The sequence below is a fragment of the Rhodamnia argentea genome, chromosome 5 (assembly GCF_020921035.1).
Source record: "Rhodamnia argentea isolate NSW1041297 chromosome 5, ASM2092103v1, whole genome shotgun sequence".
In the NCBI taxonomy this organism is placed as follows: Eukaryota; Viridiplantae; Streptophyta; class Magnoliopsida; order Myrtales; family Myrtaceae; genus Rhodamnia; species Rhodamnia argentea.
This window is the reverse complement of record NC_063154.1, coordinates 27,128,608-27,145,049: the sequence shown is the minus strand read 5'-3', so window position 1 is coordinate 27,145,049 and position 16,442 is coordinate 27,128,608. Positions and strand designations below refer to the sequence as shown.

General features: G+C 40.9%; 1 long non-coding RNA gene and 2 pseudogenes across 1 annotated transcript; 2 read left to right on the top strand and 1 right to left on the bottom strand.

Annotated features, from left to right (window-relative positions):
* The first annotated feature begins 7,254 nt into the window (after nt 1-7,254).
* On the top strand, nt 7,255-9,513 carry LOC125315051. The gene is made up of 2 exons (XR_007198422.1): nt 7,255-7,525; nt 9,121-9,513. It is a non-coding gene; the product is annotated as an uncharacterized LOC125315051 (long non-coding RNA).
* A 4,433-nt stretch (nt 9,514-13,946) lies between these two features.
* LOC125315287 lies at nt 13,947-14,834 on the bottom strand (annotated as a pseudogene).
* A 2-nt stretch (nt 14,835-14,836) lies between these two features.
* LOC125315286 lies at nt 14,837-16,182 on the top strand (annotated as a pseudogene).
* The last annotated feature ends 260 nt before the right edge of the window (nt 16,183-16,442 follow it).

Sequence of the window (16,442 nt, the reverse complement as noted above, 5' to 3'; positions counted from 1 at the left end):
ACGGGCTAGTTCAAATCTTTGGCTCAAGCTTAGTGGGTCTAAACGTGGTCGAGGGTCATAAGGTACTTGTACAGCTGTCTAAACATCGAAGATTGGTTCTTTTTCCTCTGCCAGAGGAAGAATATTTTCAAAAGCAAACGAGACAATGACATCGTCAATACGTGCCGATAAGAAGTCAAGATTCCTTAATTAAGTAAGATTAGGGGGTACTAAGATGGGCTCACAAGAGATTAATTTTTTTTGTAAATTTCCCCAAATCACCCTCATGATTGTGGCTTCATTATTCCCTGTCATTCACGATAATGAATGACTAGTGGTGAAGGAGAATGAGAGGCGCCGGAAAAGAGGACCAATGAGGGAACGGCGTTTCCTCCTTTCGACGTGGGGCCCGACGAGATACTCGCGGGTCACGGGGGAGGGAGAGTGATTAGGACACGTGGGCCCCACTCCAGCTCAGCTGTAAAAAGAGAGGACGAGGGAAGAAGAAGAAGAAGAAGGGGAAAGTGCGTTAAAAGTGAGTTAACTGTAACGCACTGCGGTTGAAGCATGTGAAGATGATGTACGAGGAGAAAAGAGAAAAAAAGAAAAAAAGAAGAAGAAGAGAGAAATCGAGGGGGGCCCACCTGGTAATTTTGGACACATTTTGCAAGTTGCGTGACGATTCCATCAATTCGTGCAACCCGCGTTGATTACATGGCGTCAAGGAACGGACTTCGTCGTCGGGGTCGGACATGATGAAACGTGAGAAAGTCTCAATGTGGACCCACGTCGCGGTGGTCGAATTCGGCCGAGTCTGGTGCCGAACTCAATGGGGGTCGGACGAGACGTGTCGGATTTTCCGGCCCGGACCGATTTTGGGTGATGGAGATTAAGTCTCGATTGGGATAGGGTTGGGATAGGAATCCGCAACACGGGGCCTGAAATGGAAGGAAGGGATAGAATGGCTGGATACCATACCGAACTTGTTAAGGATGGCCGATAAGAGAAATTATTTACTATTTGGATGGCTCTTGTAAATCGACACAAAAGTCGTCGAGGTATTGCGATTCCTAAGATGTACATTTAAACAACCCGGAACCTCCTACTACGATCTCGTAAAAGATTTGATAGGACCATAATCAAAGTTGTTAAATGAAAGCGTGGTTTGATATTTAATTACTCTAGCAATCGCAACTTCTCTCGTATAAGAAGATCATTTAAACAACTAGCAATTTCGCAATTAACATAGCAAACGCGGAATTTTTACGTGGTTAGGTACTTATCGGTGTCATTCGCAGGTTTCCACGCGAAAAAAAAAAGTAATCATCAATGGATCCATAATTATCTGGTCATGATTAGGAATTTTCCTACGGTGTAAAAGTAACTTTCAATATGTTCATAAGGTCAAGCATTTGACCATAAATTGTAGCCAAGTTTTCTAAGAAAAAATATGTTCTTTCTCGAGAATCGACTATTCTCCATAACCGCTCATTTAAACTTTCCAAAGTGCCTTTTACAATTAAAATGAACAAATCTATGAATGAATGAAATGATTTGAAAGCTCTAAATCTCACAAAATAAAATAATTGAACTTAATTTTTAACCAAAATTCCAGAGAAGTGGATGTTCTTCGGACTGCAGGCTTGTAGCCTTCAACTAGAGGTGCTAATATGGATCTTTGACTCACTTTTTAACCCACTTTTATTCACTTGGGTCATATATGATTCAATAAATTTAAAAAATGGGTCAAATATGGGTTGTGGCTTATAAAGCCTATTTAAATATGAGTCTTAACACTACCCATATTTGATCCATTTTCGGTCCCATGGCTTGCGGCTTCCCAACCTCCTTGTAAATGGGCCTAAACTTAAGTATATTGATTTATATTTTTTAATTTTTTATGAATAAAACAAATAAAAAAAATAAAAAATAAAAACCGTTATAAAATGTTGCCGACCGTTGTTCTCCGATCATCGATCGTCGCCCACCGATGGCGGCTACCCCCATTTGCCGACCACTATCGTCCACCGCCACTGTCCACTAGCTTCCGCCGTCCCCACCATCTGTTGCGGAAGAAAAAATAAGAATTTACTAATAAAAAAATAAATTTAATTACATGAAAGTTTTTTAGTAATCTCATTTTTCTTAATAAATTATAAGAAATAAATATTCCATGATTTAGTTAAATATAGAAGTATTTAAATAATACTAGTCGAGTAGGGTAGGGGTCGTTAAGTTTGTACTTTATGAAAATAGGTCAAAACGGGGTTAAACGCGTCTGATTCGGATCATATTCAACCCGATCCAAATCCGACCCGATCCTACCCACCTGTTTGACGCCTCTACCTTCAACTCAAGATAAAACAATTTGCGAAATTCATTGGGAATTAAAGTGAAACACAGTCGTGAGTAAATCAGCTTAGGACAACTGCAGTAACTTCTCCACCGCAGAACAGAAGATATTAGAGTCATTCTGATTAAGACAATGGGAAGACTGAAGACTAAGAATTGAATGGGGATGGCATGAAAAATCATTTATCAATTGAAGGGGACATGGGCCAATTGCCGCAATTTTCCTCAATTCGGGCGCCACAGGAACATTAATTCGGGTCAGTGGATTATCTACGTCCGGATCGAAAGCGGTGGACCCCCAACCGAGCACAAATTTCAAAGCAAGTGAAAACGTTGTGGAAGAGTCATAAATATAGAAAACCGCCCGGTTGATCCGGCCCAGATTTTTCGGTCTCGGCTTAGACCGGTTCATGCTTTTGGGGGCCTCCACTGCTGTCTTCTTTTTCCTCTACCTGGTGCTCTATAGCACCGACACGTAACTTTTCAAAAAATATAGAATTTCGATACGTTAGGACACATTGTATATTAAATATATATTTATATATGATAAATTATTATTTTATGATTTTATAAATAAATAATAAAAAGAGTCTGTAGAATGAATTTACCCTAAAAAGGGATACCTAATCCGTGAGGTGCTGACTTGTTTTAGTATCATGACCGGCACAATCTCTCTCATTTAGCTTTTCGTTTACTCTTGTGTACCACAAAATGGCCAATAAGTCTAGAAAGAGAGGGAAAGCATAGTACAAAGTGGCGGCTGGCTCTGGAGCAACATGCTTGCGTGGACTGGTTGACGGGCCATCAGGAAAGCCCATGGGGGTAGGGCAAATTATGGCCTCAAAAGTATGAGATTTTCCCAAATTATCTCTAGTGCTCGAGTGTCCTATTGGTTGACCACGTGTCGGAAGCCCTGACAAGTGTTTACCGCGTGTCCAGCCGTGTCCCAGCGTGTCAGACGCGTGTCCGACACTGACACATGTTTGACACGCGAAAATTGCCTTTGGGGGCGTGTCTATGCTACATAGACCCGGTGTGGCTAAGAAGACCAGTTCACAGCAAGTTAGGAGCCGGCTTCGGCCTCAAGCGAACCTGGTTTATTCAGTTCCTGAGTCGATTGAACCACGACTCAAACCCTTCTTTTCTCCCTCTGTGAACATGCCCACCTAGGACATGGAACTGAACCGGTACGCCGGATCTAAAAGGCTGTTGGGTATCCTCTACGGACGACACTTTCACACGGTGGAACGAGATGAACACAACCAACTTATAGCCGCCGAAAATCGACATATGCTGGTATTGGCTTGCAATGAGTCGAATAGGGTGTATCGGGAACGAGATATGCACATCCGGCTTCCGAAGGAAGATACTACGACATCGGCTGAAAAGAGAGGATTACTAAGTTCGAATGTCCCCATTGACATCTACAGGAAAGCTCTTCTTTTAAAAGAACGGTTAACGGCCCTTAAACCAACCTGATTTATTGAGTTCCCGAGTCAATTGAATCGCGACTCGAGCCAAGAATCGAGAAGAAAAATGACCCTAGGAAAGAATTGAACGAGTGTCGAATCAATCCTTTTTAGCTTGGTTTGGCATTAAGTGAAAACGTCAAGAACAAGAACAATTTTAAAAACTAGTCTTGAGTGCTCTTCTTCCTGGATGGCTATTCGACTTCTGAATTTCCACTGCCTCAAATCCATGTATTGTGTTCTGCCTTGGTGAAATTATGCAGAGCCATTAATATTGAAATTACTCCTTTGATTGATATTTCGGATAGGTATTCAGCGGTACATCACAAGATAATCATGCCGAGTCCATTCTGCAGACTTGCAAATCTGTTAATAATAACCGTGGCTATTATTAACAGATTTTTGGTTTTATATACACTTGAGGCTTTCAAAATTGTGTGGAGATTCTTTGTTGCTGATCGGTGAAAAAATATTAGTACTAGTTTAATCTACTCTGATACTCATGATACATGAGTATCGATCCACCACAACTGCATACTAGTTTAATTCTAACCGATGCATCTGTGTTGGATGAATGAGATCACTACAGAATCCCACTCGTGAGGCTGTACACCTTGGTAACCCCTACTTACTAGAAATATGATGCAGTTTAGCTTCATTGAAGCGTTCTCTTTTGTTCGATTTTGATTTGGTTACCATTTCAAGTGCATTAGCTTCGACGGTGGAGAAAGTCTCGACTATGTTTTAGACTGACTGCTGCCATCCTTTGCTAAATAGAAGAATTTATATGAATTAAATGGGTAAAAAAATTTTATCTGAACTTTGTCCGTGGATAAAAAAAGATAGCAGTTTAAGACACCTCGGAAGTTCATGCATATTGTATCCTGTGTACTTAATCCAGCATTTGGTCAGCTAGTAACCTTATGGCACGATCCGTCCAAGTACCCACGCATACAACATTTTAAAGGTCAATGAAATGAGCTCACAAAAGAAGATGTGTGTTGCTTGATTGAAGAAAAATAGTTTCAGTGTACAAGTTTGTTACCATATCAATAAAGTCGTGTTTCTACTTTGGATTAGTTTCAAACTTTGGACTATTCTTACCTGACAACTTGCATAATATTATATGGTTCAATGAGATAAGTGAACCAGTGATGCTGTGAGCTTTAGAGGATGGGAGGATCGTTAGAGGTCTGGACGGAATTTAATTGGAGGGGCCAGTTTTATATGAGATGTAATCTTCTCTATTAGGGTCTGAATTGAACTGGTTTCATCTTTCGATCTGATCTCCACAGTTGGAAGTTCCAGAATCGTTGATTTTGCAGTCGGCGAAGCTCCTCTTCTTCCACGGTCGCTCTCTGCCAAATTCTGAAGCAACACCTGGTATCCAGCTTTATCTACGTAATCCTCCGAATTGGCTATTTATCGGTCTGATTCAGGTTTGAGCCTCAGTTTGATGGAGCTATAATCCAATCCCATCAAAATCTCTGCCTAATCGGGAATTCGGTTATGCTGGCTCCGAGCTTGCGTTGTAAAGTCTCGGATTCAACGCCTGTGCACATCACGCCTCTGTCTTGCATCGTCCTTGTCATATTCATCTCCATCCTCTTCTTCGTTCTCGTTATCTGATTGATTATCACGTTCCTCTTACCTTCGCCTCGTTCATTTCCCACACGGTCACTGTTTTCTTCATTCTCATCCTCGTCCTCATCATGTGCCGCCTGCGCGATCACTTGTTATTGGGACCTGAAGTAATTCTGATGGTTATCTGATTCCTAAACCAAAGGCACATTCTTTTTACGATGGATAGCAAAGACTACGCTCTTTCAGGAATATAGAAAAGGACAAACGCTTGAGGCGTAGTTCTATGACACTTTCCCGATGATGGGTGCTGTACCTGTTTCAGGACTAATTTGTGCAAACTTCTTTTGTCAAAAGTCTCAAGTCTTGCTCTATGGAGATTCACGCACGTCTCCTGGACAGAGCAAGACATGGGACTTTGATGAATAAATTGGTCCCTAAAACATGTACCGCACCCATCATTCGGAAAGTGTCATAAAATCCTGCCTGAAGCATTTGTCCTTTTCTACGTTTCTCAAAGAGCATAGGATGTGCTATCCCTCACAAAAGCATATAACTCTGGTTTAGAAATCGGACAGTCATGGGAACCACTTCAAGCTCTAATAACTTGTGATAGCCAACATATAAAACGAGCCTCTCCGATGGAATCCCATCCAGACCTCTAGCAATTCTCCAATCCTCTAAAGCTGACAGCACAAATGGTGCAGTTATCTCATCAAACCATCTAATGTTATGCAAGTTGTGAGTAAGAATAGTCCGAAGTGTGAAACTAATCCAAACTTGGAGCACGACTATCTTCATATGGAAACCAACTAGTAAACTGAAACTCTTTTTCTTTGACCATACAACACGCATCATAGGCGTGGGTGATCGTGTCTAGCTAACTAAGTACTGGACTAAGTACACAGAACATGATATCTTTTGAACTGTTATCTTTTTTGACCCCCAAAAGAAAGTCCAGACAAAAAATTTTAGCCGTTTGATTCATATAAATTCTTATATTCAACAAGGATTGGTAGTAGGCAATCTTAAACATAGTGGAGACTTTCCACGACGGTAGGAGCTAACGCCCTTAAAATGGTAACCATGGTCAAAATCATCCTCCTACAAAGAACAACAGAGAGCGCTTCAATCAGGCTGAACTGTATTTCTGATGCGCAAGGTTACTTAGGTATATAGCCTTGTGAGTATGATTCTATGGTGACGTAATTCATCAAAATTTCATCCAAGTAGAACGCAATACTTGGATTTGAGGCAGCGGAAGTTCGGAAGTTGGATAGTCATCACGGAAGAATGGCAATCAAGACTAGCAGATGGTTTCTAAATTGTTCTTATTCTTGACATTTTCACTTAATATGGCAAAACAAGTTGGAAAGGAATGTGATGACACTAAAACTTGTTCGGTTCTTTCTTGGGTGATTTTTCTTATCCATTTTATTGAAATGGAGATAGTAGTTTATGTGTAATTCTAGCTTCTGGAAAGAGAGAAACTTACCAAGAAAAGGAAAGAAAAGGAAATGACCAGAGTCATCAAACTTACGGAGATCACTTCTCCGCAGTGCATCATTTAGTCTAGCACATTCTGCTTGACTTGACAGTAGCTTGTCCTTCCCACTAGTATTACTAATCCCAAATTAAATTTGGTCTACATTTGCCTCACCGAAATACACGATGGTTCAGAACTTTAAATAAGAAGTTCATATATCTTTAGAAATAAAGGTTGAAGAGAGGGGACAAAAGGGTGAAGAAGTTTAACGGAGACCAAGCACGTCAAAAGCAGATAGATCACCCAAGAAAAGGAAGGAGATGTGACTGTCATTCTCCTCACAAAATCAAGTTGGTTCAGGCAAAGAAAATGAAGAATTACAGCAAGGGCGACTCAGGATGCGAATGCGGGAGTAGTAATTGTCATGTAGTTAGATGAATTCGGGTTGCGTAGCTTACTACGGTTGCAGCAGGGCAACTCAGGATGCGAATGTGGTAGTAGTGGAGCTTCGAAGTGTGACAATATTGAAGATTACTCGATGGATTACTATTCCCAGGACAGTGGGGAGTGGAACTCTTCTTATGTGAAGAAGCCGTCCCGGCCTGTGCGTAGGATTCTTGTGCCTTCTGTAGGCAGCAGAAGCATAGCTTAGCATTGGGTATATACATCTTCTGTACTGCTCATTTGACGCATAAGTCTCTGTTTGTATTACAAAAGTTAGCCTGTGTAATTTAAGAGAACCTGGCAGAGTTTTTCCCTCGATTCAATTCTTTCGCAGCCAGGACTTTTGCTTCTAGGAAGATTGCTTCCATTTACTAGAGTTTCTTGGGGAACTGTAAAGTTAAGAAATAAGATTTAGCCAATAATTTTAGAGAATGGTTGTGACCTTGATCTTGACAATATGAGTGTGGACACTAAGATCGAATAAGTGGGGCAGTCCAGTGACCACTTCTGGTCCTCAGGATCATGGACTCTTAATGATTTGTGCTAGGAACCTGAAGAGTTATGTGGTCATTAATTTATATGGAGAAGCTAGTTGTATTGCCTGAGCTGCGCATTAGATTTTGTTATTTGGCTTAAATGTTCTTTTTATTGGAGAAACGAAAGTAACATAAAAGCAAAAAAAATGCAACAAGACATCAAGTAGTAAATATTGTTTCTTTTCACATTTTAAGTCATTTTTGTTCTCTTTCTTCAGTTGATTGAAATTGGGACATAGAGAGGAGCAGGAAGTACCATTCCGGTGACTTAATCATGAAAAAGGGAGTTCTCTGAGAATATGAAGACGCAAAAAGAACTGCTTTCAAAAGTGAAGTGAGACTGTATTTTCGTGTTGCTGGCATCTCTGTTGCCATCTTCATGGATTAGGATCCTCGGTTGTTTTAGCACATTAACTCTTGATAAAGCTACATATATTGGCCATGACACAAAACCGGTCTTGGCAAATAGAATCCAGCATAATTAAGAGATTGGCCTTGTCTTTTGTTAATAGTCTTCGCATAGCATGCTCTTATTGGACATTGACTTCAGAAAGGCTATTGTGAAGCTTTTGAAGTAAGACTTATCCTGGAAATCAGGACCTCAGTGCCAATCTTACCTCTGCTGAGTATATTTGCTTCAGTGATCCAAGTGTGTAATGATGAGCCTTTTGCTGTTACAGGCATACATTCTTTCAGCCTCAAGTAAATGACTGGATCTTCCTGGGATGTTAAGTGCGTTTAGGAACTCTGCGGCATAAAAGAAATCTTGTCACGCACGACCATTCTTGTCAGAAGTTCTATGTTTTTTGTGTTCTCCCCTCTCGTCAGATTGAACATGTAGAGAAGTGAATCCCAGAAAGATTACGTGAACTCCTTGGTAATCTTCATCATGTTGATTGTTGGGGTATGTGCTTTCTATTACCTGCTCAAGAAAATCTTCTTTGTATAATGTGAAACTTCTCTGGGTCTTTTTTTTTTTTTCTGTCGATGGTCTTCTCCTTCTTTTCTAACTGTCCGTGCTGCTGCGTCCCCAAAATGCAGGCGTTACCTATTGAATTCTTGTTTGGAGCTGTTCTCTTTTCCATCAATTAAAAGTTGCATGTATCCTCTGGTTATAGAAGCATATAATCCGCATCCTATCTCTTAAGTACGATTCATTTATGCATTCTTGAACAATATCCAGCTGGTTAACTTTCAAAAGCCACCAGTACAATTTGACTGAAATCACCTTTGAGGAGGAGGAATGGCTTTCACTCCAAATGGCTTGTCTCAGCTTTAGATTCTCTGAAATAGTGGTGGAGTCATCTGCACGGTGCCTTATCCCAAATGACGAATGCCGCTTCATCAGCAGCTCCGGTGCGCTAGTATTTTGGTTGATTGAGCATACTAGGTTCAAAGAAGACATCTAGCGGAATGTCAAACCTGCTGTTTGATGTTCTTCCGGGTAGGAGCAATGATGCAATTCCTGGTCATAAATGCGGTGAGTAGCTAACAGTGAGTTTGATTGCGGCAGTTCATTTGTTAAATTTACTTGTATGTAAAGTTCGAAAAATTACCTGACTGTAGTGGCTGCGAAGATGGTACGACCATTTTTCTTCGAGGCCTGAGTCTTTGTAACTTAAGTTATATGTAGAAACGCCTTCCAGGGCCGCCTCCATGACTGTATCCCTTTGAGGGAAAAATTTACAGCTCCAGCATAATTTGTCTCATCTCGATCGATGATGTTGCTGGTCCAAGGTTCTTGTTTGGGCCATCCAATGTTGTAAATGAGCAATTCAGCTCGCTCTGAATCAATTACGCTCCAAAATTCCTTTGTCCGCAAAGGGTCCGTTTCGGGTCAGTCCGTTACCGTCTACTCCGATAAGCAATGGGTTCTGATTTGTTCCTCACACAACTGAAGTTTGGGATGGCTGGGTAATTCTACCTTCTTGCTGAGGATATCTTCTGATAAGAGATCCGAGTTCCCCGGCTGAAGAACAGTGGTTACCTCACAGAACGGAAGAGCAGTGACAAGAGCCCGGTATGCACCATTCACTCTTCCTCATCGAGTAGTGTAATCCTCCTTTTGCCCATTGTCAATTGCAGTGGCTTAAGGATCTTGGACCTAGAACCTTGTTCAATGAGTGGAATTCTGAGATAGTTAAGTTGGAGGTGCATATCTTATTACACCGTCTGAATGTGGTGTCCAATTAAGGACATCCAAATAGCCTTTTAGAACCGGCGGCTATTTAGTTCTATGTACCTGGTGTGCATGCTCAAGGGGAAAAAAGAAGTTCTGTTTAAATGAGGTGATAGATACGGTGCGTTTGTTTTATGAAAAACGAACGATTTGTAAAATATTTTTCAAGAAACAATAATCTGAAATAGAGTTATCAAATAGGTGGGTCGAGTAGGGTTGAATGTGGTTCGATCATATTGATTTATTTAACACATTTTGACTCATTTTCATATAATAAAAATTTGATGACTCATAGCTAATCCGTGAAGCCGTTTTGATTTCCCAACGGCTTGAATGAGGCCAATTAGAACACTGCTAATCGTTAACGTCATTTTGTTTATGCAAACTTTAACAACGAAAAATTTAGAATAAGATGCATACGTCTATCGTTTGGTTTTGGTTAGCCTTAGCCATACACTTTTGTGACAATTTTGGGCGATGCATGACTATTTAACGCAAGTCACATCAGGCGTCATTTCGCATGCAATACTCGATTGACTAATGCAAGAACAAGGTAAAGATTTGTTAGACTTCCAGTTCAACGTCATAAAACAAAGCCCTGTTGGCTAGCCACACCCAAGACCTTGAATAAATAGACTCGTGCACTCTTAGCTTGATATGTGCAGAATATAACATTTTTCTGTCATCAGAATATTCAATTTGGTATCAGAGCCATTGTTGCTTCAAGAATGCCCATCGAGTCTTCTACGCGATGGCTGCCACGATGCCAGCGGTGCTGGCGACGTCGTTCCTGGTTCTCCACCAAGACCGAAGTCTTTAGTTGTTGTTCAGCATACTGCCGGTGCTCATTTCAGAAAAATGACACAACCATCAGACTAGTCTCCCTCAAATGAGTGAAACCCTGAAATGTTGTCGCCAATAGATGCCGGACGCAGCCACACTCCCCGTCGCATCTCTGACCCAGGGAGCCTGCCGCCATTCAATGATGATTTGGATGCCTACCTACACATATTTTGAAAAGCAAAGAGCCACCCACGAACCGCCAGCCTCTGGCGAGTTAGACTCCCTATCAGGAATGGAGATCGGACGCCACCGCTTCCGGCAAACGGTGTGGCACATACATTTTTCAACTAGGATGATATCATGTATGTTCTTCCAAGTTATGGCACTTAAGTGATAGCATGTATATTTTTTGTTCCGTTTTCCATTGGTTGTCTCTATCGATCGTATCTCTAGCAGCTGTTTAATCTATGTAAAGGATAACTCGATCTTTTATTTTTTACTATGTTTTATGTGTTCATCTATAAAACTCCTTTTTGAGGACTACAATTTGAAGCAAGGACTGGCATGTATACAAACTTTTGTCACACGATAAGCAGCGTCCCCGGGAAAGGAATGACTCCAATGAATAGGTTGGATGCATATCAGTGAAGCATTGTAGTTGATACTGGCCAGGTAATACATGTATGTGAGATATGAGCATGTTGTGATCATCGGTTGGAGTCACTTGAATTTTATTGTGATCTGTTCATCTGTTTTGTGATGGAGACATGGCCATGAAACGAAAAAGCGACAAATAAAGAGAAAGTAGATAAATCAAAAGAGGAATATATGATGAACAAGTCAACAGCCCCTCCTCAACTTCAGCCAGACTCATGCAAATAAGTCGGATTCAGTTCCGCAAAAAATGGCGTTTTGCGAGGCTCCTCCAACGGTCCTTACTCATTCAAATCAAAGCTTATCTTACCTTAACTGACTCTGTTCGATCAGCAAAAATCAAGCTGAGTAAGTCCAGAGGTTCTCTCTCTACGACCGTGTGCTCCTTACTGCTCGCTTGACATCAAATCATAGTAGAGTCAGTGATGTTGAGAGCTTACATTCTGATCTAAAAATCCCATGCCAGAGCCAATTCCTTCACTTGTGCGTTTAAGAACAATTCTAGCTCTTCTCTCTTGCATGCTCCCTCCGACCGCCGATGCCTCGCTTCCCTCCCTTTGCGTCATGGCGACAACCTGTACACTAACTGGCAGTACTCTCTCTCTCTCTCTCTCAAAGTTCTCTGTTTCAGGAAGAATTTCGAGAATTGATCGTTAGGTTTGTTTTAATGGTGGTTTTCTTGGGGGGACTCAGATCTGATGCCACGCAGCCTCATTCCGTGAACGTTCAGTTCCAGAAGAAAGTGAAGCTCCAGGTTCGATCATGAGTCTGCTTTACCGGTAAATATTTTCGCTCTATCTGGAAAGGATCGTTGGTGAGTTTCAAAAGCACACTTGATGTTCCTATAGTTATGCAATGCTAGTAGATAATTCACTGCTTTCTATGTATGATTTGATATTAGTACAACATCATACGGAAGACAAAAGCATTTTCAGAGAAATTTTTTAGCTTGGAAGATAGGGTGTCATGTCCTGGAACACCTTTCTGCTTGTGTTTGTTGGTGCCAATCCTTGTCGTATTTACTTTGTCTAACAATTGGGGCCAACATAGGATTTTTCGTCTCTTTTCCTGTTATGTGATGTAGAACTATGAGCACATAATTGCCATGACCTTGTGGAAGCTCGGATACTTACAACTCCGACGACGGATGTGATGCGACCCATTCAGGTGAATTCTGATGTTGGCATGTGATGCCATTTTCTCATGTTTTGAATTCTAATGCTGCACGCCATTTACTCGTTACGCCTAAATTTGAAACTTGTTATTTCATTGCCATACCTATTATATTTGAATTTGGTATTTGCCGTGTCCGTTATCTTCTCATTGAATTTCGAATTTGTCATTGTCATTCTCCCATTATGTGTGTATTCTTGCCATGCCATTTTAGTGTCATGTTTTTTTCTTGTCATATTGAATCTGAATTTGCTATGTCGTTGCCACATTTGGACATATTCAGATTGAATTTCTATGATGCATTCGGAGTTGACATTTTATTTGCATTCATAGTCTCTCACACACATATCCAACACCACAAACGAGAAAATGGCCTCGTAATCAATAACAATGTTAAATAATTTTTTTGGCAATGTCTAAAAATTTGGAACAAAAATGATGCTCGCATGGGAAATTAGATCATGAATAAATTTAGTGCTTCACAAAAAATAGAGCTTCGATACTGAAAGAACGTCGTGAAATATCCGTCCTACAGTTAACCAAATTCTCAGATTTATTATCTCTATTGTTTTTTTCTAACAAAAAAGTTGCTGGGACAAAAAAAAAAAGGGTGGGATCTGCCTCATATAGCTCGGTCTTGATAGTGTAGCTACCCCATATATGCGTGTTGCTAATTATTTGTCGCCGTCGCTACCGCGGCAAAGAAGTAAATAGATGTTGAAATTCGCCAATGTTTAACCTAAAGGGAATGCACTTAAAGTTCATAAAAGTAAGTGGACTTTTGCTAACGTTAGGAAATTTACATTTATGAAACTTGCTAGAATTTGCTATTTTATGTGCCCGCTGTAAACTTTGATGTTTAAGGTCGTGTTTGCCTAGATTTTTACTTTTTACTTTTTATTTAATTTAAATTATGCCATGGACGCATTTTGACTTTATCTTGTCCCAAAACAATGGAAACTTCGCAATATACGAGTATTGACACGTAGTATTATACATGATTATTTCGTAATTATTTAGTATTGTTACTGTTTTGAATTTTGATGGGAAAGCAGAATTTTTCTTATTGCTATGTGAAAGCTTAGGGCACTCATGGCAATACTTATGTTCTAGAAATCAACTTCTAACTAGAAGTTGATTTTTCTACTTCTACTTCTGGAGAAAGTAATTTCTTTTTTTACTTCTTCAAGTGACTTCAAAATTACTTTTGAAGCAAGCGAAAAATCTCAAGAAATAGAAAAATTGAGTAACTAAACAGATTTCTGCTCTAGAAGTATTTTTAGAGCAGAAATTCTGCTCCAAAATTGTTGTCATACGCACTCTGAACCAACCAGGACATTCAACCAGAACCTTAATTAGGTTAAGGCAATGATGATCTGTCCTAAGGTCACTAGCAGCAATCTCCTCCAGTCAACTTTGGTCACCAAAGTTGTGGCTATTATTATCAATGTGATCTTTGTGACGCCAATCCCCACTTTGGCAAGCAAGAGCATTCTTTTGCTAGTCATTTCGACTTTCTTGGAAATCCGTGGGCTATAGAGGATGACTACTTTGGTTCCCTGTCGCGTGCTTTATGAATTGAATCTCGATCGTGGCCAACAAGATCCACCGCACTAAGGGCGAGGGCCTTAGCAAGAGCTCTTTCCACACACCTCCTCCACGAGTCTTCCATGGAAGCTTGACAACATCCTCCTTGCCATTCTTGTTAATCCCACCTATTATCTGTTTGTCTTGGAATCGGGTTTTCACGTCGTGCTTTGAATTACAAATTAGTAGCAAGATCTTTTTCGCCTCGGCTAGCCGGCCTTATAATACCAACCATCTCGGTGATTCGGGCATCTTAAGGACCCCGAATGCCAAACCAAGGGAAGAGATCGTTGTGGCACCTAGCATCATTCTCCACCTTAACTTTACGGTCAATTTCGCGAAGAAGTAATTCGATACGTAGACGAGCAAGATCCTTAGGCTTAAAAATCACATAGGACGGCCCATAGCCCATTAGGACCGAACCAAGTAAGAAGATAGATGGCGGAAGTAAGAATAATGGTGTAACTACGGCCAATGTGGTTTGACAGTCTTCCGGCAATGAGGGAGCCCACGAGGGCACAAATGTTGAGGATTCCAGCGTGGATTTCGATGTTCTCTTTTATTTTGAAGTTCTCTTTTATGAAGATCATGGCCTTGCTCAAAACACCAAGTCGAAATCCCCGCTGAAATCCTCAACATTTTTGCCCTCATGAGCTCTCTCATCACCACAAGAATGTTAGACTACATGGGCGGTAGTTACACAATCATTCTCACCTTCACCATCTTCCTACTCAATTCAATCCTATTGACCGGGCTATGGACCTTCCTAAGCAATTTTGATGATGGGGCGGTGAATCACTCACATCGGGGTTGGGTTCGCCCTAATGATCACGCCGGCGTACTCTGCAGAAATCTCTTCTGCCACACATTGAGAATTCTTAGCCTCTTTGTCGGGGCTATGCATAAGCCTAGGGATCTTGCTTGGCTCTATATCGAATTACTTCTATGTGAAATTGACCCTAAAGCTTGGGTAGAGGATTATGCCAGGCGTTGCGGTGATTCCGTCCCTCGCTCCGGCATTCGGGATCCTTAAGATACCCGAATCGCCAAGGTAGTTGGTAATGCAAGGCTAGTTGCCCGAGGCCAAAAAGGTCTTGCTCCTAATTTGTTATTCAGAGCAAGAAGTGGAAACCCGATTTCAAGACATAACAATGGCAGCTGGGATTGGCGAGAATTGCAAGAAGGATATTTTGAGTTTTCGAGGAGGACTCGCGGCGAAGATGTGTGGAAAGTGTTGTTGCTAAGCCCCTCACCCTTGGTCCAATGGATCTTGTTGGCTGCGATCGAGATTCAATTTTCGAGCATGCAACAGGGATCAAAGCAATCATCCTCTACAATCCACAAATTTTCAAGAAAGTCGGAGGAACTAGCAAGAAAAGGCTCTTGGTTGCCATAGTTGGGTTGGACCGACAAATACCACATTCATAATAATAACCACAATTTCCCTCAACAAAGTTGGTAGGAGGAAATTGATCCTAGTGAGCTCAAGATGGATCATCATGGCCCTAACTAAATTAGGATTTTGCTTGATAATGATGGAGAATGCAATGGAAATTCTTGTGGGCTCTCCTCTTGAGCACCGTGGCCACGTACAAATGCCCAGCATTCTTCTTGATTGGGATTGTCTTGGTCACATGGGTCTATAGCTTAGAGATATTTCTATTAAAGCTAAGGGCTCAGGGGGCGAGCATCAACATCACGATGAACCGGCTTATGAAAGTGGTCAAGTCGATGAGCTTCCTCTCGATATCAAAGCTACAATCATCGGCAAGAGCTTCCTCATTTTTTTGTATATCCTTATTGGCTTTCGGATTGTTCTATTTCTTATTGCCCGAGATAAAAAGGAAGTCCTTATAAGAGATGGAGATGCTCTTCACAAGAAGGAATCGTAAGGCCATGACAAAAGGCATAGCGGTCCAGCCAAACAACTTTAGTTGCAATGAACGTATAACCTATTGAAAATATCACAAGCAATTCAACGCCACTCTGTGCATTGATGATTGCTCCGTAATAGAGGAAATGCGTAAGCAACAACTCAAACATTTCTCATTCTTGACCCAAGCTCATTTACCACACCAGGCGCGCCCAAAAGTCATTAGAAAAAAAAATGTTGCTCCAGAATTCTAGTCTTAGTTAAACTTTTTGTCACGACAATTTGAAATAGACAAACAATCTAAAACTTGTCTATAGGGACTACATTGTCAATGGCTAGATATATC